A 24242-nucleotide genomic window follows, 5' to 3' on the forward strand; every position below is an offset into this window, starting at 1 on the left:
GTGGCGTTGGCGCGGCGGGAGCGCGCTGCCAAGCGTGAAGGATTGGGGAAGAGGGAGACAGAACTCCTCATTTCCGCACGACGTAACTGTGAGGGCTGAGCTCTGCCCTAATGCCTGTTTGCCTTTTCGTTGCCAGCAGGCTTTGTTTAAAATCAAAACGCACAAGTACTCCAGAGCTCCTCAAGCCTTACTTCCCGGTTCGTTAGAGCTAAGCTCAATTGCCTAATTGATGCCAGCTACTCGAGTGATGCCCCTTATTTCTTTTCCTCCAGGAAAGCGCGTTCAGCTTTCGACTGCTCGTGATCCCTGCTGGGGGAAAGCTGACTGAAGTGAGGTAGTGCTTCTGATCTCTTATTTTCTGTCATCCTGTGGAAAAAACTACCAGGAAGCGTCCAAATGATTACCTTAAGCGAAGCTTAAATAATAATGGTATTCTGCAGTGATTATTGCTGTGTTTTTGTGTGGTTTTTTTTTTTTAACTCTTTTCAAAAGGGTAGTTTCGCAGCTGAAAGAAAGAACAGTATTATTTAAGAGAACGGGACTCCCCCATCTGCCATGTACCTTTCAACGCCAAAACTTTTGTCCTGATCAAGTTCTAAGTCCAAAAATGTTTTATAGACTTATCACATCTAAGCATATTCTTCCTATTGAAGTTCTCATAAAGAACTTTAAGGGAAAATGTGGTTCAGAAACTTTCTGGTTTGACAAGAGTTCAAGTTACTCCCTTGATAAAAGTGAAGTTGTAAGTCTCATCAGTCAAAGCAAGAAAGTTATATTTATGTATTTATAATCCTTTTTCAGGTAAGGTAAAAGAATGCATGATAAAAACAAAGAAAGAAAAAAATGCATAAGCTTTAAGGTGGTCTCCTTTCTTGTAAAGATGGCTTGCAAAAGAAAATGCAGGGTTAGTTTATTAGTCCAGTCTACTTGGGACTTACACCTTCGTATGATGTTCATCACGGTCTTTTAAAACCTCTTGAAGTTTCCAAGTATAAAACAAATAATCAAATTTTCTCAAATTTCACGTCCCACATGATATCTAATTAAGATTAAATGAGGTATTAAGTTTCAGCGGATGTTAGCTACAAGATAATAGTGGCACTTGACTTTCAGGTTAAGTATAGGCAAGCTTCTACAAATCAGGATCTGAAGTTAGAGGTCCCTTAATCAAGCACACAGAACCACTATTATATTGAAAGTTTTTATTTCAGCAAGGGAGAGTTCCTTAATTTTATTATGTTCTGATTTCCAGTTCCCCATCTTCAACAGACCAGAGACCAGCATAGGGCAGTTAAAACATTTTGTTGAAAATTAACGTGTTCACTGTTAATGGTTTCTTCGTACCATTGCAACCTATTTTGTTATTATGTAGTGATGTTTCTCAGATGGAAATGTTTTTCTGAGTTCCATAGTGCCCATGAATTCCAGCTCTCATTACCAAGCATATCAAATCAAAGAACATGACATTGTTTTGTCTTCGCCTGTTACAGTTATGTACTACTGCAAATTTGCTTTTGCTTAGACTCCAAATGTATGCATAAGTTGTGTTGAACAGTTTTGTATTAAAAAGTCAATCTTTTTTGTTTAAGGGAAATACTGAAATACTCAGTATGTAATGTAACAATGGTACTTACTCTCAGAGCAGCTGACTTCTGGCTTGGAAGACTGTCTTCAAGTTTGAATGTTCTGTTAGCAGAATCTTCAATTTACTGTATTTTGCATGCAGCTAATCCTGTTATGAATTTTTTTCTTTGACTTGTTCAGGGAAAGTAACCTCAAATAATGACTGTAATTGGTTTTCCTGGTATAGAAGACTAAGAAGTACTAAACATAGACTGTCTTGCCTTTGATTAAAATTTTAAGTACAGAAGTGCAGTTCGGTTTGAGATGAAAGCTTCTTCATTTCCACATCACAATCATTTTACAAAGTAATTGAATCCAGAATTAATAAGTTGTAATATAATTATTGATATGTGAAAACAAGTTTCATCTGTCACAATTTAATCTCTTTTAGAAATATTGGGCACTCCTAGAAACTCAAATTATGGGATCTTAGCAGATGAAGTAGAATTTCAGTCTGGAATATTGATGTCTTGTACATCACAGCACCAATCTTATTCCCTGACCTTTTTTGGGATGAATGTTTTAGTGATGTCCATATATTTGCTTTATCATTAAAGAGATGTGAGTTTCAGATTGTTTGGGGAATAAACAGTGTGTCTAATGCAGTTTTATGTGTGTATTTGTCATGTACTGCATATTTATAGCAACCCAGTTGTGGAAATAAGTATAAGGTTCAGCCCAATATTGAAACCTGGAATTTTTGTTACTCGGTAAATTTTAGAATGTAACATAGAAATTCTATTAGAAGCATTTTAGAATCTTGGAATTCCTTATTAGGAATATTAAATAAAAATGTATTAAAACAATGAACATTCACAAAAAGCTATGGAGTTTTTAAAATTTTCATTAAGTTTTACATGGGTAATAAACACTTTTTGTTTCTGAAAAACCTTCCATTGTTACCCAAAGGGACACATCTATACTCTTTTCAAGAAAGGAATTTATTTTATTTGCTTACAAGTTGGACGTTTACATAATTCAAGTTATTTTTAATAAATGAGAAGCAAGGAATGAATCTTGACATGAAGTGTTTCTCTGAGGGGTTTAGAATTTGGTTCTATTGGATGAAAATAAGAGTGCAGCTGCTGGAGAACACTGATTTCTGTTTGCAAGACTATATTTTCTTTCAACTAGGATTTTTCTCGTAAAAATATTAAAGTCATTAATTCCAGATTTGTTTATCTTCACATCTAGCTGATTAAACTGGATGATAGATACGCCTTAAATCAAGGGTTATGTCCCTGCTGCTTTTATCCTGCATTGCACAGGTCTGTTGGTAAAAGTAATTTCCTAGATTCCCAGACTGTGATGATTCCCCAGCAATTCTTTAGGTGTTTCTTCCCAGTACCTTTATTGTTTTGCTTATATATGCATATATTTTAAGGATTTCTGCAAGCAAAATAGAAGTGTAGCCTTCCATGTAACTCATCTAAGATAGCTTTAGCTAATTTTGCTTGTTGATTGGTATGAGATCATAAGCAACCAATATATTTAAATAAGGTTTTTAGTTTTATTGCCTTTACTAGTTTGTCAGATGGATCTAATTATCTTAACTGCATATTATCTAATTTAATTGCAGTGTTCCCAGACAACCATCTCTTCCACATGTACTTGCTACATCTTGTGACATTCTTCAGAGATGCACATAAATACAATAAAAGCGTGTGGAAGAGTGCCTTCACTGTAGGCAATAGTTGGCCTTATTGCCCTAAATAATTGATACTATCACAGAAGTGATGTTTATTCTACCATTGTAGGTGACTACTGCAATTGTGTATATTTCTCAATAGTGGTTGAAATAATAATTTCTATTTAACTGCTACAAATCCAGCGTTTTTTCATTTGGTGGAAATTCCAGTGATGGAGTTGCAGTTTCTCTCTGTACAGCCTGTATGTTTACAAAACATACGTTTTCATTCCTTAGACAGTAACTTTACTAGAGGAAGAAAAAATCATTTGTAAACAAAGTTAAGTAAGCAGTAAGCTCTCAGCTTTGGCTGTTTGTTGTCTGATAGTACTATAAATTTCCGAGGAGATTTTGTTCTGACTATTTACTTTTTGGCAATAACACCAGAACAATTTCATAGAAAACTCTTTTAAAACTATTAATATCATTTTGATGTTGTTAGAAAGGACACAACTTGGCTAGCGAAGTTATAGAGAAGAGCACTTTAAGTGTTTAAGGAGATAGAGCAGCTCCCTTGTGAGTAGAGACTAAGGAAGCTAAAACCCTTCCATCAGCTGAGTACCATATGGTCAAGATTTATGAAACTTTGAAGGAAGTAGATAGATACACAGCTGTTATTCAATAGATCCTATAATACAAAAATCAAGTGACGCTTGCTGTAACGTCAAAATAGATTAAAGGTATGAAAGAAGGTTCTTCTGAACAAGCAGCTGAACTTACTTTTTAACAAAGGGAATTGTAGAGGTAGGTGGCTTCAGTATCTTCTGGAAGGGAGGGGTAAGGATATTTCTAGCTACGTGTCCATGAACAACCATCACAGGTTGTACTACAACTTGAGGTACAATAAGCGTTTATTCTAGGGGTGAGATAAGGAAATTTATTACAGGAAATGGCTTCTCTCTTCTTACTGTCAGAACAGTGACCTAGAGGGGCTTGGCTCACCCATACTGAGAAGTCTTAGCTTAAAAGCATATGCACTTATGAATCAAATTATTTTGTGTTAGCTTTGTATTGATGAAGTTCTGTGTATGAAATTGTACTTGCAAAATCTAATGACTTTTGTTTTCCTTACTACTAGTAAATGGAGATGTGTTTTACAGAACTTAAGCTTTAGAAAATTAAGTTGCATGCTTATCTCTAAGCACTTTGAAGTATTAAGTTAGTATGGATTTAATTCTGAAATGTAATTGTAGGTAGAGAGGCTGGGTGTGGTGCAAATATTTCTTGATTGTGAGGAGGTTTTTTTTTCATTTGTTTGTTTTATGTTCAGCCATCACTTGCTGAAGTCAGTTCAAAACATACATAATTCTGTATAGTTCTTGTGTTTTAATACTGTTCCTTGGTCATTGTACTCAGATTCCTCTTGAATAGTGCAATAACAGTTTTAAAAAATACAGAATAGCAAGATTGGTGTTAGTGTTCAAATTTTGTGTTCCTTTTTTTTTTTTGCTCTACTGACTTTTCTAAAATCGAAATTAAGTATGTATTAAAAAAATCTGTATATCAAAAATAATACACATTTTTATTTATCGTTTCTTTCCATAAACTTCTAAATCAAGTTGTGATTCTTTCTTTAATTCTTTGGGAATTGAAATTAGAGACAAAAACTAAAAAGCTGTTAGTCTTTCAGTTGAAGTTTGAAATGCCAAATGATTGTTGTATCTCTTACCAAGCTAATTCATGTAAACTTAGAAACAATCTGTATGGATTAAAAGTGTGTGTTTGTAGTTGTTGTTAAAATATGTTAATATTTACAAATGTAACTTGTTATATTTCAGGTTTCCAAACTGTGTGTGCAAATAATAGCATCTGAAGCCTTTCTTACCCTCCTTAAAAGAAGGTAGGAGCTATATTTTTATTTTAAACTTTAGCAGGAGAACAAATAACAGAAAGTGTTAGTATAACCTTTTGCCATTTTAAAGTATCAAAAGATATTACAAAATTCTGCATTTGAATTCTCATTATGTGATGAGATTGGCTTAATCTGATTAGTTTGTTAAAAATGAAGGAGTGGCTACAAGATGCTAATATGATTTAAATATAGGGAAAAAGCTATCTAAATACTCAGCAAAGTATGGTGCTGGTAGTAATTTTATTCCTAACCTGCTTTTTCAGAACCCAGATTTATTTGGTTAACGCTAGCTGCATATTGTAATATTGAGTTCCAAATTGGAATGCCAAAAGAGTAAATCAATGCAACAAGATACCTGAATATGCTTTAAATTCATACTTCCTTGATATGTGACTTCAGTACTGATTAGGCTTGCTGAAAGAGGTATAATGTAATCTTACATGATGATAAGCTGTGCCTTCTGTCATTTTCTTTTATAAACAGAAAAGACTAGTAGCTTATGACCATAAATAAAATAATTAATAGTTCTGATATGCTTTACTAAAATGTCTTTCTGTTGGGGGGGGAGGGGAGGGAGGAGGTAGGGAAGGGTATGAGAGCAAACCAGTATGTCAGTCCAGCAGTATTTTTTTTGGTTCTTGCAACACTTCTCACTAATAAGAGCATTGTCTTACCACACCTTCTAAAGAAAATACTAGACTCAAAAACTTGTTTGCATCGTTTGCTCTTATTACCGCACCTGAAAGACAAGAGTAATGAATAGAGCTAATGTGTCTCAGTAATAACTCAGGGAAGTCATAAATTGAGTTGAGATATAGTTGGTCATTTGTATAACCAATCGTTAGGGGTGTGTGATACGGTGTGTTCATGAGTGTGTTCAGTTTTGTTTTATAAATGGATTTTCATAGTGTTAATTATAGAGTGGCAAAAGCCTGACAAAACAAATGCTTATTAATCTCCTTCAAATGAGGTTCCACATTTCCTCTTTGGGTCATGAAGCTGAGTAGTTTTTTTTTTGGTGGTGCTTTTTTTGTTGTTGTTGTTCAGTTTTGAATAATAAGATGAATAAAACTGCATTGGGCTCAGTGATCTTACATCTTTGTCTTTAAAGGTGACACTCGGCAGTTGTCTGAAAAATTTGCTAAACAATTTTACAGCCGCTAGAGAAGAATTCAGGTCCTACTTCTATGAATGGCTGAACACATCTTCCATCTCCTAGGACAGTGCTCTAGCTGAATGCTTACAGATTTTACTAGATAAACTAGTAAAGACCCTATTTTTTTTTTTTACCGTTTCCATTTGTCATAAAAATACTGTTCTTAAGATGAGTTTCGTAAGTCTTTGAAATAATTTGTAGTTCTGAGTTCCTGCAATAGTAGAATAGTAGTCTTAACTCAGGAGGTCCATTTCAATCCTGAATTGTTGATTGGAGATTTGAGGGAGAAAATAAACAGGATAGAGCTCTTCAACCTTCTTGTCAGGATATTTGTAGGGGGTACGGGGCAGAGATCCTGTGTTCAAGCTCCAGCACCAGGTGATATTTAATATAAATACAATGTCTTGTTTGCACACGAAGCCAGAAGAGGTAGATGGCAGTGATTTCCAGCAACTGATATATAAAATAAAACAGTTCAACAATATGATGAATCAAAACTGCTAAGGTAATAAAATATAGTCATTGATACAAGTCCACAAAGCATGAAGAATTATATGTGGTATTTCAAATGCCGTAAGTATATCTTAGCAGCTCTGTAGTGCTTTAAGTCAGTAACTTCTAGTGTTAAATTCCTTGCGACAGCTGCATGCCTTCACTAGCAATGCCTGTTAATCTTGTTAAAACTCCTTCACTGAGTCTAGTGGGAGGCATGCCAAAATCAGTGTACCAATGACAAACCAAAAAGAAATTACCCAATGTTTGAGTGGCCACTGCTGTATCCTCATGCCACATATTCCAAATACTTCACTAGTGTACTTGCGTTTCATCCTGTGAATGCTATTATAAACTTCCAGAAAGTTTTGCTGAAGTCACCACCATCCACCATTTTAAGCTCAGCAGAAGTCAGTTTTGTATTACACCTAGAGAAGCAGACTTTCCAGAAAGTTATTCCTTTTTGTTCTTCAGTTTCTCAAGCAATACGCATCTTTAGACAATCTCCTTGTCACTATTTCATCTTTGCATGTTGTAGTACTTACTATGAGCTGCTTGCCATCTTCCTTAACTTTATGCAGCCTGGTGAAAAAATCTTTCTGTCAGACTCTATTCTGAATGCTGTGGAAGCCTTTTTTCATATTATACCAGTGATCAGTCTCCCTTCCTTTGGCATGTCTACAGGCTACAAGCATCATAGTGTGTTTTCTTCTGTTTTCATGTAAGAAATGCAACCATAGTGTAAAATTCCACAATCAGAATCTGTTTTAGAGGTGCCAATTATGTGCAAGTAAGATTATATCTTGTTTTTATAACTAGCTATTTTGGAACACACGCTGTGCAGTTTAAATTACGTTGTCTTCTCAGTGGCATCCAATGATAGGACAAGGAGCAATGAGTGCAAGCTGAAACATAGGAGGTTCCATGTAAATATGAGAAAAAAGCTTATTCACAGCAAGGGTAAAAGAACCCTGGAACAGGCAGCCCAGAGAGATTGGGAGTCTAATTCTCTGGAGACGTTCAAAACCTCACCTGGACATTCCTTTTTGAATAAATATTTTGTGTACTTTTGTTTTCTAGATATCTTTCTTCCTGTTCTCCTCCTCCTGCAGGTGAAAGTTTGTCTTCTATTAAACTTTGCAGCTTATTTTTTCTTCCTTGTCTTCCACAAATAAATTGTCAAACATAGTTGTCAGTGTATGGAAGTACTTAGCTTATATCTTCTTGGCATCTATGACCTATGGAGAAAATCATTAATCACTTCTGACAAGCATGAGTCTACGTTTTCTACACTGATTACTACTTAAGATTTTTGTGAAACTACAGTTGCTTTCCTATATCTACATAGTTGTGCATTGCTGCAATCACATTATCAAAAATCTTAGCTTATACATCTGAAGTACTTTAGATCTAGAATCTGGAACTCTGACCTCTACTTTGTTCCTCTTTGAGCAAAACAAGGGAATAAATTATGTTCTACCCAGCACTGTTATCTCTGCTTAGAAATAGTCTATTATTATGCAACCTCATCTTTGTTTATGAACTACCAAGCAAACTAAAATTGGGCAGGAAGAATAGAATAAGGGTAGATGACTGCTGACAGTGATACGGACCCAAACCTGTGATGGAGAAAGAGCAGTTGGAGCATTTCTCAGCAGAAATCCTCTAACTCCTCTGCAGTCGTGTTGATGCTATCTTGTCACCATGCATTTGATGTGTTGCCCTACTCATATGAATGCTCTTCTGCAAGACATTGGCTTTGACTGAAACTTCAGTGATTTAATTGAAGCTATTGTCTGTGACTGGGCACATTTATATTAAAGCTCTCTTGGGAGCTTTGAATTAATATATTGAATATTTTGCTAAAGGAAATTGATTCTTCTTAGTTTCATTCCAATGCTGTGTAAAGTGCACATGATATTTGTAACAGTGGCTTGTTATACTTTAGTTTCTCCTATTATCCCATTACTGTATTAGGAATGAGAGAAACTTATGTGATTCTCTTCTGAGAGAGATATATATATATATATTGCTTTGCATGCTTTATATTCATATGAATGGAAAAGTGAACTGAAATCCATTATAGACGTGTTTTACATTTAGGTCTGAATATTTGGAGATCATAATATTTTTCCTGCAGAAGAGAGGTCTGCTGCTTAATGTTGCCTCAGAAGAAGTTTTAGAATAAAGTTCTAGAGATCGTGTTATCTAGAGTAGCTATGACCAGTAACACAGTGATCCTTGATAAAATAATTTAGGCTGGAAGAAACATCAGGAATTGATCTACTCCAGCCCACACTCAAAGAAGCCCAAACTAGTGTTGGATGCTCAGAGCCTGTCCACCTCAATTTTGGGCACTTCTGAGGATGGTGATTCCACAGCCTGTCTAGAAAAGTTTTTCCAGTGTTAGACTTCTTTCATCACAACAACTTCACATTTATTTTTTTCCCCAGATATCAAATCAGATTTTCTTGTGTTGATCTTTGTCTCCATTGCCTCTAATACTGTCACTGTACTCCAAAAAGAGTCATCTTTAAGGCGTTCCATTATATAGCTTAAGATTTCCCCCCACCTTTTTCTCTTCAAAGTGGAACAAGCTTAGTTCTCATGTGTCGTATAAACATAGACCTGTAAACTGGACTCTGCTTCTGAAGAGTCAGTTGTTTATAGATAGATCATTATATCATTATAATGTTCCTTGCTGCTGCATTTGTATCAGTAGGAGGAGTATTTTTGGATGTATATTTTCATTTGTAGATTCAAAATACAGAACATTAGAGTAGCTATTAATCTATGTACTTTCCATCTTTGTTTGAGTGTGGATTTTGGGCTGTAGCATACAAATATTCCTCCACATCTACCAAAGTCTTGGGCCTATTCTGTAAATTTGGGTGCAGAGGGTTTTACATTGAATAGGAACAGAATGGTTCCCAGAAAGACAGTACTTCAAGACCAAATTAATATGTTCATAACTCAGATCAGATCTTGAAATCTGCAAAAGCTGGAGAGAAGACAGTAGTAGTTCCTCCCTTTGGTTTATTTCATGTCTGTGAAAAAAGCGTTTTCGAAGAAACTTGTTCCAGTAGAAGCAATTTGAGAGGTGGAATAAAAACAAACAAACGAACAAAAAGCAAAGATGATGTTGGTGGAAATGAAGGCACTGGTAACAGCAAATGTGACCAAGAATTAAGTATAGGTGGTAGAAGGTCAAACTGGAACTACTGCATGATGAACAAATGATCACAGAAATCACAGTATAAATATCAAGACATAAAGGGTTTTGTGGGTCAAAGTCATTCAGGTGCATGAAGTTGCTGCTTATTCTTTTAACTCTACAGTAATTTATTTCAGGGCAAAAGTGAAAAAAATAATAGTAATACTGTGAGAGGGGAATCATGGAAACCATTGCATTTCTGTAGTGCAGTGGGGGAGATTACTTGAAGAAAGGGGAGGAGTCCATTTGCTTTTCAGCCTCTATTTTAAATAATGAAACATTTATTCCCAAGCAGAAGAAAAAGTGAAACAATAGAGCTGTGTTTAAAGTAAAATGGTCATTTGTCTGGACTCTGATTTCTGGTTCATCAGTACGTCTTTGTGAGAGGTGCTTCCCTGAAATATGCCTTTGTTTCAAATGGAATGCAACCAGGGGCGTATAGTGCAAGAAGTCTCAGTTGGACGGGCTTAAACAAACAATAAGGCAGTGCAAAGACTGCAATTATTATTATTATTTTTCTGTGCCATGCTCTATTCATTACCTGATTAAAGCATGAGCCAAAGCAATATAGCTTGAATATTCCAACCAGATGAGTCCTATACCATAATTTTAAAGGTTGATTGGGGGTTTTTTTGGGTGGTTGTTTTAAGCAAAATGCAACATTTTTCGGAAGGCCACTTTTCAATCTGTTTATTTGATTATGTTCTAAACGATTAAAATGAATTGTAAAGCTCTTTTTATTTTTATCTACTCACAAGGACAAACACCAGCTTTTTGTCTTTTCCCAGATCGCTGAGCCTAGTTATCTTTTGTTATGCTTGGAGGGAATATGACAGGTGGTAACTGAGATGGCTTTGGGTCACTTTCAGTGTAACACATCTATGTTCTCAAGAGGACATCTGCTTACCCAGAGGCTGCAACAGTTTTTCTTCTCACCACATTGTTTATTGAAAACAAATAAGAGCAAGGAATCTTTATTAATGCATTTTTGTTCATCAAGTCTCTGTTCTGATATCAATTACTGTTTTGATATCAAAGAATATTAAGACTTCCTTTCTCTGTCACAGAACCTCAGTGTGGCCTTGTCAAAGCAGAAACTTGTGATTGGTAGTCTAAGGCATACAGGATATGCTTCTAGGTTTGTTTGTTGCACTTTCTCTCTGTACCAGCATGTTGACTTGGACTGGTATTTTAATTTTTTGTTATTTGATTCTTTTTGAAAGCACCACCTAGTGGTTGGAATGAAAAAAAAGAAAGGGGAGGGGTGGAGCTTTCAAAGTAGAGTTCTGTTTCTACTTTGGCACTTTTTCTGCTCTAAATTCTTCTTTCATTTTCTCTTTGCTAACCTAACTATGAAGCTCAAGAACATTTCCCCAGATTCCAGCCTCTTTCACATTTGGAAACTAGCTGGCTGCATTCCACCACTGTGCTGTTCGTTTTTGCTTAATGCTTAAATTGAAATGAATGATTACCAAGAAATATACAAGATGACAGCTGTATTATAGATGGAAGTGATATTGTACCAATGGAACCACGTATTGCTGTTTTAGGGGCAGGTTAGTCTTCAGCAAGGCAATATGGGGCAGAGCTTTTGTTCTGTCAGTGACTTGATTGTGTATGTTTGTTTATTTATTTATTTATTTCTCTGCAGTAAAGTGATTTACAAATAGTTTTGATACAACAGAGTTCTAAGAAAATAGTAACCGAGATGCAAGGGCATTGTGATCTCCACAGCTAAAAGGCATGTATCAGGAGGCTGGCTTTCATGGGACAATGTGTGTACTGTTGAGAAGCAAGGATGGAGGGTGGGAGAGAGACAGCTTATGCCACCTGTTGTAAAAGCAAAAATTGCCATAGGATCAAGAGATAGATACAACCAACAACCGGGAAGCAATGAATAATAAATCACGGAGAATTTAAATTTGATGGCAGAGAATTAGGAGAAGTTGAATACTACAGGACTTAGGCATCTCCGTGACAGAAGTCAGGACAAGTCATCAAAGAATTTGTGAGGTGATTTGCACTTGCTTGTGTCAAGACTGGCAGTAGTTGTATTCATATGATAGCCTTGGCTCAATAGTATGAGCATCATTAAATCTGCACAAGTAATTGATGTTTTCTGGCCATAGAAAAAATCTATTCTTAAATTTCAGCTCAATGAAACGAACATCAAAATTAAAAATGTAACTATATTTTTAATAATATAACTGAATATATAATATAACTGAAATTAATATATATATTTATATATATATATATTTTTTTTTCAGCAAAATGAAAAAAATGCATAGAAACAGCTAAATTTCGTAACCATTGGCAATCACAGGGGCGGTCGATGGTGTCACACCTTGCACTCTGTCTTGGATCAAATCCTGTCTCTGACTAACAGGTCATTAAAAATCTCACTCTTCCTCCCCAGTTACCTCTATCTTCCCTTATTGTCATCACCCTGTTTTAGAACTAGTGTTGTCTTTTAATTTCATTTAAAATATTGAGAAAAAACTGTTTTCTGATGATCACTGAGAATGAACGTATATAACTGTAGCATCTTAGCAGATAAAGCATAAAAGACTTGTGCTACAGTATGCTATCACCTGCTTATTGGAATAGAGAAGAAAGTACAGAATCATGGATTGGCTTGGGTTGAAAAGGGCCTCAAAGATAATCTAGTTTCAACCCCCCTGCTGCATGCAGGGTCGCCAACCACCAGACCAGGCTGCCCAGAGCCACATCCAGGCTGTCCTTGAATGCCTCCAGGGATGGGGTATCCACAACCTCCTTGGGCAACCTGTTCCAGTGCTTCACCACCCTCTGTGTGAAAAACTTCTTCCTAATATCTAACCTAAACCTCCCCTGTCTTAGTTTGGAACCATCCCCCAATTCCTATCATTACCAATCCTGGTAAACAGATGTAGCCCCTTCCGTTCGTACACTCCTTTCAAATCTTGGAAGGCCACAGTAAGGTCTTCCTGGAGCATTCTCTTCTCCAAACTGAACAATCCCAGTTCCCTCAACTTTTCTTCATAGGAGAGGTGCTCCAGCACTCTGATAATCTTCGCAGCCCTCCTCTGGATCTGCTCCAACAGCTCCATGTCCTTGTGTTGGGGGCTCCAGATCTGGATGCAGTACTCCAGGTGGGGTCTCAGGAGAGCAGAGTAGAGGGACAGAATCACCTCCCTCAACCTGAGAGCTGATCACACTTCTTTTGATGCAACCCAATATACAGATGGCCTTCTGGGCTGCAAGCTTGTGTTAATTTAAACATAGGACTTAGTAGCTTAAAGTAGCATAAAGAATTCACTAAGTTCTGCAATAATACTGTATATTGCTACGTAAGCTTTCATGCACAGGTGTGGAAAAAGGATGTAAGACAGCTGTAGGTATCTCCTTCTGTTTGAGTAAGGCGCAGCACAGTTAGTAGTCTTTAAAATACAGGGAAAGAGAAACATTACTAAGAGGCTGGTTTCTATTTACTGTGTGATAAAAATCTTGTGAATGTTTTCATAAGTTATAAAAGACAGTGTATTTTCAGAGCATGAAACTTTGAGCTATCACAAGATCTTGATTCATGCCTTACCCACCAGAAGGGATCTAATGGTGTTCATTCACTTCTTTTCTGCTCGAGCAGATGGCACAGAGGCCAAAGGTGCTGGAATAAACCAGGTCAAGTCAGCAGAGCAGTCAGATAATTGTAAAGATGTGGTTTCATTATGGGACAAGTAAGGACATGATGCTGATAGTGACTCAGGAATTATTTTGCAACCCATGCTGCACTGCAGATGCTGATTAGAAATAACCTTCAAAAACTTTAAACTGCAATTAGATGTAAAATAATCATATAAACCTCAAGACATCTATGAAATAGCGTGTAAGTGGTATTAATGTGGTGATTGTTATAGTAAATTGCAATTGAGAATTGTAGACAGGAGATGCTGAAGTGCTTTTAAGTTGCATAGTAAACATATGAAATTAAGCATACCATACCAGTGACTTCTGATGCACAGTGCGTGGCTACACCTTATGTGGGTCAAACTATACTTATGAGAAGTTGAGCAAGTAGTAAGAAAGCATTGTCGTCTGTTTAAGATTCATTGATGAGTTCTCACAAAGTGAGTATCCCATGACTGCTTTGCTGGAAACATTTACAAATACTAGTACTCCTGTATCTTGTATGCTGAGTGAGTGGGTATGGTGCCTAGTGCAAGTAGATAGGTCTCTGTTTGGGGTGCTCTACTTCATAATAATTGACTCCACTTTAAAAGGACAAAAAAAAGACAACCTGTCTTTATCTATTTTATGTATGCGATGCATAGCACCACCACCATTTGACTGGTGGCAATGGTAACATAAGTTACATCCCACTGCATGATACCAGTGTATGTTGTGAAAGGAAAGAGAATGCAACTCTAAGGAAATAGGGAAGATACACAGTAAACAAAAGCCTATTGTGGAAATGCATTATACCTAGAACAACACTGAAACAGTAACGATTCAAGTAATGTTCTAGATATAATGTATACAAAACTTACAAAAAAAAAAACAAAACAAAAACCAACTATATTCCATAATTGCATCATCTAGTAGACAAGGCATCTAGTTAAAATATTAGAAAAATGACTGCTTAGGGTTGAAGTTGGGGTACAGTTTTTAACAGTTGCATCTGACAGCCAGATTTCTGTCATGTTGGAATGTCAAATATTGTGTTAGAAGTAAGTAATTTTTATGCCAGCTACATAAAACAGAAAGCTACAGCTCAGGTTCTGACTCCACCCTCTCCTCCCCCTCCCCAACACACGCACACACAGATTTTAGCAGTTACATTTACCTGGTCAAATTTTAGGCTTGCAGCAGTGCAGACTAGCATTGAAAATCAAGGAGCTGTACTAGTATTCTCCTCCTCGTGCACCACAGAAGCGATGTAAAAAACTAGAACTTAAAATACATTTTTAAAGCCTAGCTTTACAATGTAGAATTATTTGTGTTAGCTAGCATTTCATACATTTGTAGATATTTTTAAGGCTAAAGACCAAATAAAAAGCAAATAATTCTTCTAAAGTTTAAGATATTTGTGATTTATCGTCTAATAGGGCACTTTAATAAGTTAATTACCACTTCTGTGCCAAGAAGGCAAGGGTGGAGTAATAACTCTTAATATCTTCAGTTCTGAATGTTTGCTAAGTCAGTCAATTCATTTTGTGCTATTTCTTATTTTGTTGACTTTCATCTCTTATTGTGTAGACTTGGCAATACTGGACTGATGCTTGTGCCGCAGTGTGGTTGTTGATGAGTTACATAATTTCCCAGTCATAGTGGTAAAGATGCTTTCTTTTTTCTTTCTTTTTATTATTGTTTCTTTTTTTTCTTCAATCTCTTGAGATTTTAACCATGGTAAAGTGAAACTGATAATAACTTACTCTTCATGAGATACCAAGAGGACTTCAGTGTGGCTTAAATATGGGTTTCACTTTGTGGTTACAGCTTACTTTCTCTTCACAGGGGTAAGCTTCCTACCTGGAATCCATAGTTTTAGACATTTTCTCTTAGACTTTGCAAGGGGAGGAGAAAGCTGTAGGTACATGATGCTGTGTAAGCTATCTTACAGAAACAAGCTTATGAGAAATGATCTGTGCTGAGTATTCATTTTTCATATACAATCTTCAAAGTACATCAGATACTGAGTACTATACAGCATTCTCTGGCTTTCAAGTAAGCTTCCATTCTTTCTAGACTGCCAGTATAGAGAAACTGCCTTTGAAGCCCATGGAAAATCTATAGAAATATTTCAATTCTTCTTAATGGGTACAAGAACAAATGCTTGGTTAAGACAATTCCCTTCTTAATCTTTATGTTTGACTCACTCTAAGGCAAAAATCACTGGATCATGTCATAGCCTGAAATTTACCTTAATAATACCATGTCAGTCCCAGTGTAGATGAACATTTAGCTGAAGCATCATCAGTCATACAGGCATTAGTTTTTGCCTGTATGTGGACCACTGGATTCATGAGTGTATTTTTGTAAATCGTTCTTATGTGGAACATCTGGAAATGGTGAGGACTTGTAAAACAGAAGAAGCCAAAGATTCATTGCTTATACTTTGTGTGACTACTTAGGAAGAAGGAAGCTCAGTAACAGATGAAGTAGTGTTTTCAAAATGGGATATTTGAGCACTATCTGAATATATAAGTCAGTATAAGTACACTGTTCTCTTATTATTGAACTTCACTTTAGGTCACATTATATTACTACTGGATTTTATTTCAGCACATGCAGTAGATCAGAGTCTGTTCTCTTAAATCTGTGTCGTTCCACTGATAGACTAGCTGCAGATATTCCTGTTTGTTGAATTTTTGTGAGTGCGAAACCAAACTCAGATGCATACTCATTATGTGAAGAGTATGAATCATCATAAAGGAATATCTCACCTGTTAATACCAGTGCATCTCAAAAAATGCTGTTTTGAAGATATGTGCATAATAAAAACTTTGCAAAGTAAAATATTGTGGGGTCAATTTAAATCATATCAGAAAAGAGGGTATTCTTAATAGCTTTTTACATCAAAAAAGAATCAGAGGGGTAACTGGTAGTTAAATGTGGTAAGATTAGGCCAAATCAATCCAGTCTCTGTCTCTATCTTCTTTCACTCTCATAAAACAAACTTATTAGAAATTCATCTTAGACAGGTAGATAAATTAGGTTAAAAAAGTTGCTACCATAAGAGTATAAAGCATCTGCATGAATCATAGAATGGTTTGGGTTGGAAGAGATCTTTAAGATCATCTAGTTCCAACCCCCCTGTTGTAGGCAGGGATACCTCCCTCTAGACGAGGTTGCTCGAAGCCCCATCCAGCCTGGCCTTGAGTGTTTCCAGGGAGGGGGCATCCACAACCTCACCAGGCAACCTGTTCCAGTGTCTCACCACCCTCACAGTAAAGAATTTCTTCCTCATATCTAGTCTAAATCTACCCTCTTCCGGTTTAAAACCATTTCCCCTTATCCTTTCACTACCTACCCTTGAAAAAGTCACCCCCAGCTTTCTTGTAGGCCCCCTTCAGGTACTGGAAGGCTGCTATAAGGTCACTGTGGAGACGTCTCCAGGCTGAAAAGCCCCAGCTCTCTCAGTCTGTCCCCATAGCAGAGATGCTCCAGCACTCTGATCATCTTCATGGCCCTCCTCTGGACCTGCTCCAACAGCTCCATGTTGTTCTTGTGTTGGAGGTTCCAGATCTGGTTGCAGTACTCCAGGTGGGGTCTCAGGAGAGCAGAGTAGAGGGACAGAATCACCTCCCTCGACCTGCTGGTCACACTTCTTTTGATGCAACCCAGGATACAGATGGCCTTCTGGGCTGCACATGCACACTGCTAGCTTGTATTGGATCTCTCACCAATCAGCACTCCCAAATTCTTCCCCTCAGGGCTTTTCTCAAGCCATTCTCCACCCAACCTGTATTGTGCTTGAGATTGCCCCAAACCAAAACCCTTGCACTTGGCTTTGTTGAACTTCATGAGGTATGCATGGGTCCACCTCTCAAGCATGGATGGCATCTCTGATTATTGGTCTACAAAGGAGTAAATAAAAATTTTAATTACTGGGGTTATTGTAGAATTCCATCTGCAATTTTTAATTTTATTTTTATTTTTTTTAACTCTTGATGACTTCAGAGAAATGTAAAAACAGATGGTAGTTTCCAAGAAATCTATGTAACTTCTGTAAGTAAATTGGCTTGGTTCATTAGTAATTAATATTTATTAATAGTATAATATGAATGGGAAACTCTAGTATTACATATTCCTAGTGCATATCCTCTGATGTTGTGCATTTCTATGAATGTTTTTAAAATACATCGGCCTTGGAAGTTTAATTTTGTATTGAGACTGTACATACTTACTAAAGTCTGCCAAGTTTGAGGCTGCCTGAAGTTTCCACAATTGAAAAGCGATCTTAACAATGAGTAAGTCAGGGTAATTAGAGCAATGTGATAAATCAGCCTAGCTGTAGCAGAGACTATTTTCCCAGCGTGTTGCCATTTGCCAAGTCATTGCATTGTCATGTAAGAGAAGTCCATGATCCATATCATGGATATTTTTCAACTGAAACTGAAATTCTATGTTGTAAGTACATTGTTCACAACACTGAACTAAAATTACTGGTTTTATATTGACTTTTTGGTTCACTGCTGTACAAAAACAGTAGCCTATGAAATAATTTTACAAACTGCTTTGGAGTATGTATTTGAAAGTGTTTCACATTTGAACAGTACCTAACTATTAAAAAAATGAAGTTTTACTGCAATGGAATGTTGAAGTAGGAAATTCTTAATGTATATGTTAGAAGCTACATATCTTGTACTGCTAACTCCATGTTCTTCTGTGTATATTGTCTTTTGTGTATTTAAATGGTAAGTAAAATCAACAAATTCATAAAGTAAGTTCGGAAGGCTCTGGGTGAGACCTCAGGATATCTAGTTCTTGCTTCTTCATTTGTCAAATTTTTGTGACCTCAATTGACGTCACTTGATTTTTTTTTTTTTTGGTTGCCTCAAATGAATTGTTTTGAAATTAACGTAGAAACATTTACTTCATCCCCAATTTTTATCCACATGTATTTGAGGCATAAAAGGTAGCTGATTTTAAATGTTCTGCATAGCAAGGTTGAGAAGAAATGCCATCAATTTTGCACCATCATTGAAAAAAGCTGCTGGGGAGAAAATGCAAAGAATTTGCTTTGAAAATAGAGATTGTCTTGTTTTCATGTGGAATACTATTTCTACTTAGTGTGTGAAATCAAGTTTCCTAGACAATCAAACCTATGTAGCCTTCCATGAATTACCTTTTCAATATCTACCTTTTACATTAGAAAACGGTTCTAGCTATGGAACTGTTTCATATTCTGGTTATTATTATGCTAATTGGCATTTGTTTGTTCAAAATATAAGATGATCAAAACTAAAAATCCAGAGTCCTATAAATATATATATATATTTTTTCCTAGGAAGAAACCTCATGTAATATCTTAACTACATAGTTCAACTGTGGAAGTCTAAGGACTAATTGTTTTTATCATATTTAAAATGAGGTCTAGGTCAGGAGTGCGATTAAAGATCTTTTAAACCAAAGCAGAAAATGGTAATCTTCTGTGATATTAGGAAATCCTCTCACTGCCAGAATGCTTTAAGAAAAGTTGGTACAGTTTTTTTTGCACAGTTCTACAGAAATAAGCCTGTCTGACCTTGTAGTAGCTTTCTCCAATGTGTTAATGATTCAAGAACTGTAACATTGCAGATTCAAATTAGTTATGCTTTAATGCCTTTGGAGGGTACTTTGGTTCCATACCAGGCTCGCTCACATATCTGCCACTCTGACATAGCTGAACTAAATTGATGCATTAGCGTAAGGAGGCATGACTTAGAAATCCATTATGCTTAGTTAAAATTGTACTGGGACCAGGAGCTTCAGTTATCTAACCTTTCTGAATCCCTGTACAAGTCTGTAGTTTGTCCTTTTTATGTCTAAAGGGAAGAATCACAAATTTCTGAGCAGACATTGCAGCAGGAAACCTGAAGCTGAATTCCAGCTCTGTGACTGCAGAGGCACGCTCCAGCCATGCTCATGAAGCATCAGGGCAAGCCTGCTGGGTGTACCATCCATATATATCACCCCAATCACTGCTGAGCGAAATTCAGAACGCGGAGGCAGTTCTAGAACATGCAGCTGAACAATGAGGAGAGCAGCACCGCAACGTTTGTTGAGAGTAGTGATTAACCTGCTTGACATTTTAGAGATACCAAAGACAGATGGTATGCATGGAAAACCTGGTCACGTTGCTGACTACACGAAAGTTTTAAAGTGCAGCTAAGCTTCATGGAGTATCTAGTTTAAAATCTAGATACAGCTTTGTTTGACTTTTTTTTTTTAAAGTAAATTTTATGTTTTAATCATTACAAAGTCTTTTCCAGCTGTCTTTGTCTGTTTACAAAGAGAAACACATTTTTCTTTTTTTTTCTTTCTGTGATGCTTAGTATATGAGTAAATGAAATTCTTCCTCTGATGAAGAAGTCTGGTGTCAGCACAATGCCAGTAACAACTTAGTTCCTGTTAGCTGTAGAGTTCTGTAGGCTTACAGTGACAATTCTAACTTTTCTTCCTGTTTATATAAATCACATGCAGGACTCTTTAATGAATAAACATAAGAATGTATCGATCCAACTTGCTTCCTCTGGAATTCAGAATTGGAATGTAAGAACCAAATCTAAGACCTGTACTGGATCCAGGACTGGGGCCCTTGATATTGGAAGGTTGTGGAGCTGTTGGAGACGGTCCAGAGGAGGGCCACAAAGATGGTCAGAGGACTGGAATACTTCCTGTACGAAGACAGGCTGAGGGAGCTGGGCTTGTTCAGCCTGGGGAAGAGAAGGCTGTGAGGAGACCTCGTTGCTGCCTTCCAGCATTTAAAAGAGGCTTATAAACAGAAGGGGAGTCAACTTTTTACAAGGGTAGACAGTGATAGGACAAGTGGGAATGGTTTTAAGCTCAAGGAGGGAAGGTTTAAATTGGATGTCAAGGGGAAGTTCTTTACAGAGGGAGTGGTGAGGTGCTGAAACAGGTGAGGCTGTGAATTCTCCATCCCTGGAGGTGTTCAAGGCCAGGCTGGATGGGGCCCTGGGCCACCTGGTCTAGTACCAGATCTGGAGGTTGGTGGCCCTGACTGTGGCAGCAGGTTGAAACTTGGTGATCCTCTCTTCCAACTCGAGCCTTTCTATGATTCAGTGATTCTGTGATTCTATTTTAATATATTTTTCTATTTATTTATTTTAACATGTTGGGGGGCTTGGATTGTTGGGATGATTGTGGATTTGTTTTCTTTAGATTATCTTGAAAACCCTTTGTTATACCCCTTCTTTGTTCCTGACTTCACTGTCATTAAACATAGGAGCTTCATATTAGATACCAGGAAGTTACACTTTTCAAGGTTTTCCAAACAGTAGACTTATTGTAATGTCATTCATTAACCAGTCACATGAGCTGTTAAAAGCCCACTTTCTATTTACACAGTACTGCTCCTCCCAAACATGGCTTTGAGAACCCTTGACTTCACCCTAGTTATGGCTGTATAGAATAAGTATGTGTTGTTTATATCTGTTAAATGAAAGGCTATTAAGTAAAGAACACAACTCTAAGTATATTCATTAACATAAACCAAATATTGACATTTATATCACTGAGGTCTTAAAGATATAGCTTTAAGACTGGTAAATAATAATACTATGAAATAATGACGATACATTATATAAAACTTTTATCCTTTGGGAATTATTTTTTTACATATTTTGTATAATGTATTTGCTGCTGTGACTTACGACAACATCCAGATAGCACACCTAACAACCTAATAGACAGCATATTTTATAATGCAAATCACAAATATGTGATCCAAGGACTCTCAGCATTTCCTTTCAAGTTTATGCTGGTTTCTTACCTTTCAAAAGAATGTTGTCAACTTTTCTGAAGTTTATTCAGATTTTTTATTCTTCAATTGCATTTTTTTTGTTTCTTTGGCTATATAGTTGCCAGGCAAAGAATTGCAGTAGTTCTTCTGTGCTGTCTTTGCCATTTTATAAAAATACGATTGTATTTGGTTCATCCAAATCTATTTTATTGCAATGGTAACAAATACAGGTAAAAACATTCTGTTTAAATCCATTAATCAGTAAAGGAAAGCTGAAATTTCATTCATAGCCATGGGAAATAATTAATATTATTGTTATGATTAGAAAACCCCTGGCACTATTTAAGCAGGCATTTTGTAGATAACTAAGACTATTGTTTTGTTTTCATTAGCGCAATTGTTTGTATAAAGACAATTGTGCTGCTGCTGCCCTGCGTGCCTGGTTTTGTGCTCACGTTGCTTCTGATGTAGTAGATTTATCTGTTACATACTACAGATTTGGGAGATTTCACAGCACTAATTTTGCACAATTGTTAAAGAAAGTACCTGTGCTGCTACTGACCCAAAGCTGCTCACACTTCTGTCTCTTCTCAGAAAGAAGACACAGTAACACAGCAGTAAGTGCAATATTATGGCAGTAAAGGCGTTTTCTTTATCTTTTGAAGTGTAGTTATCGGAGACCGTTCTAATCTAATAAACTGGTTTTTATGGAAAAACTTCCAAATGAGTGTGAATGCAGACAAGATAGTTAGCAACTTCCTCAGAAATTTAATTCAGTTTTAAAGATGCGCTAAGAAAGTGAGAAGATGAGCAGTCAGAATAGTGAGAGTGGATGCTGTAAAGTCTTGCAAATCTTGTTTCTCAGAGCTCCCCACAGAGTGTCCAGTGTAAACTAAATTAAATAATTGATAGAGGGAATCAATTTAAACCACCAGCTGCTTTGCTTGTGATGGCTTAACTGCTTTTTTTTTTCTTTTCTTATTTATGATCAGTCTTTTTTAACAGCAAAATTTGTGTCCTGATGCTTTCAGGTTTTTTTTTTTTATTAAAACAAATTCCTTTCCTTGAAGAATACTTAGTCTAGTTGGATTTATTCTAGTGGTGCTGAGCCCACAGAAGTACATTTGCTCCCAGGCATGCAGAAGGAGTCAGTTATACCAGCGAAGAATTAGAGAGAGAGAGGCATTAAGTTTTCTTTAAAATTTCCATTTCTATAGTCATATAGAATCATGGAAAAGCCCAGGTGAAAATCATCTCCAGCCTTTTATGGAAACAGAAACCTTGATGAGATTCTTTAATACCCAGTCCAGTTGCATCTTGAAAACCTCCAGTAATGTAGATTCCAGACTCTACTGTGGAGGTTAATTACATTGCTTGATTGTTTTTGCTGTAAAAAGAAATTAATATATAAATATATATACATATAAAGATGAAATCTCTCTCAGTGCAACTTACCTTGCATCCATTGCCTCTTGTTGTGAGTAGGGAGAAGCACTGAATAATTTTGCCACATTAATATTATGTCTTATATAACTGACTATAAGTGAGATGAAGGAAGGGAGAGATGGTCAGAAAGGGAATGTTAGTTAAGCTACTCAGAGATAGATCATAACTCCCCATGCAGTGGAAATGAGGGGAGTCCAAGTCATCTGCCTTCCTGGCTGATGCATTACTGACAGGAATGTAGCATCCGTGGTGGAAGTTCACCTTCCTGCATTAGCACAGATGCATTTATCCCAGCGATCACAGCAAAATACAGGCTATCATCTTTGACTATTACTATATACGAAGATGGGTGTTTTGTGTCTTTGGAAGAAAAGAGCCTACCTGTGCAGCCTGTTTTAGGATACTGGCTCTAGCAGCGGGGTTGAACTCGATCTCTTGAGGTCCCTTCCATCCCCTGCAATTCTGTGATTCTGTAAATCCTTAAATCCCAAAATAGGTAGGTAAACAGAGGAGGAAAGAGTAAGGAAAAGTGATCTCTGTTTCACTCAACAAGACTTTTAATCATCTTTATAAATGTTACAACACTTTCTATCTAGTCTTGTTTTGGAAGTGTTTAAGATACAACAATTTGGAAATCAGCTTTGAAGATTAACAAATAGATATCAGTAATAAACCACTTAAGTTACTTTAACTTACGTTTTTTAAAAAACTTCAGCATTTCTTTGAAGTCAGTAATCCAGAACATTGCCACTCTTCTGCTGCTTTTTATTTCTTCTCTATCGAGTAATCAACAGCCTGACCTGGTTGCCTTGCAAATCCTATCATGTCATGTCACATGAGCTTTTTCAAGAGACTAAGAATTCTAGATTTGGCCAAAGTTTGTATCCTTCATCTGTAGTCCTTTGTCTTAACACGTGGGATATGTTGTAGCCAGAGCAAGCATGGAAGAACTGTGAGGTTTTACGCTTGCTAAGATTTTAAGGGAGATTTTATAGAGATTCCTGCAGGAATCCAACCTGAGTTTTACAAAGCCAAAAGTTTGCTTTAGTAGGATTGTTCCTGTAGAAAGGTGTTTTTTGGTGGAGTTCAGTGAAGCAGCATTAAACTCTTGGGAGCGTTGGTAAAGTGTGCTTGTTAAGAACTGCATTGACAACTATATGCACTGTGTTGTGACCAGCATGGTTAAGGTGTATACAGATGATGAAGTCAAGCGCTTCAGTTTACATTTTAGCAAGTCAGAGGCAATTAATGAAATACCAATTGCATTTCGCTTTAATGCAATTTGGCTGAAAAGGTGAATGTGCTTTTAGCTTACACTGTTTTGCT

At 36.6% G+C, this 24242-nt stretch overlaps 1 long non-coding RNA gene across 1 annotated transcript in view; it reads left to right on the forward strand.

The window, feature by feature from the left end:
- Positions 1-5156, forward strand: part of LOC104910717 — a 5619-nt gene extending 463 nt beyond the window's left edge. The window contains exons 2-3 of the long non-coding RNA XR_004159611.1: positions 273-334; positions 5089-5156. This is a non-coding gene — a long non-coding RNA (uncharacterized LOC104910717). The remainder of the gene's footprint in view (positions 1-272; positions 335-5088) is intronic.
- Positions 5157-24242: the final 19086 nt, after the last annotated feature.

Source organism: Meleagris gallopavo, chromosome 4, assembly GCF_000146605.3.
Source record: "Meleagris gallopavo isolate NT-WF06-2002-E0010 breed Aviagen turkey brand Nicholas breeding stock chromosome 4, Turkey_5.1, whole genome shotgun sequence".
In the NCBI taxonomy this organism is placed as follows: Eukaryota; Metazoa; Chordata; class Aves; order Galliformes; family Phasianidae; genus Meleagris; species Meleagris gallopavo.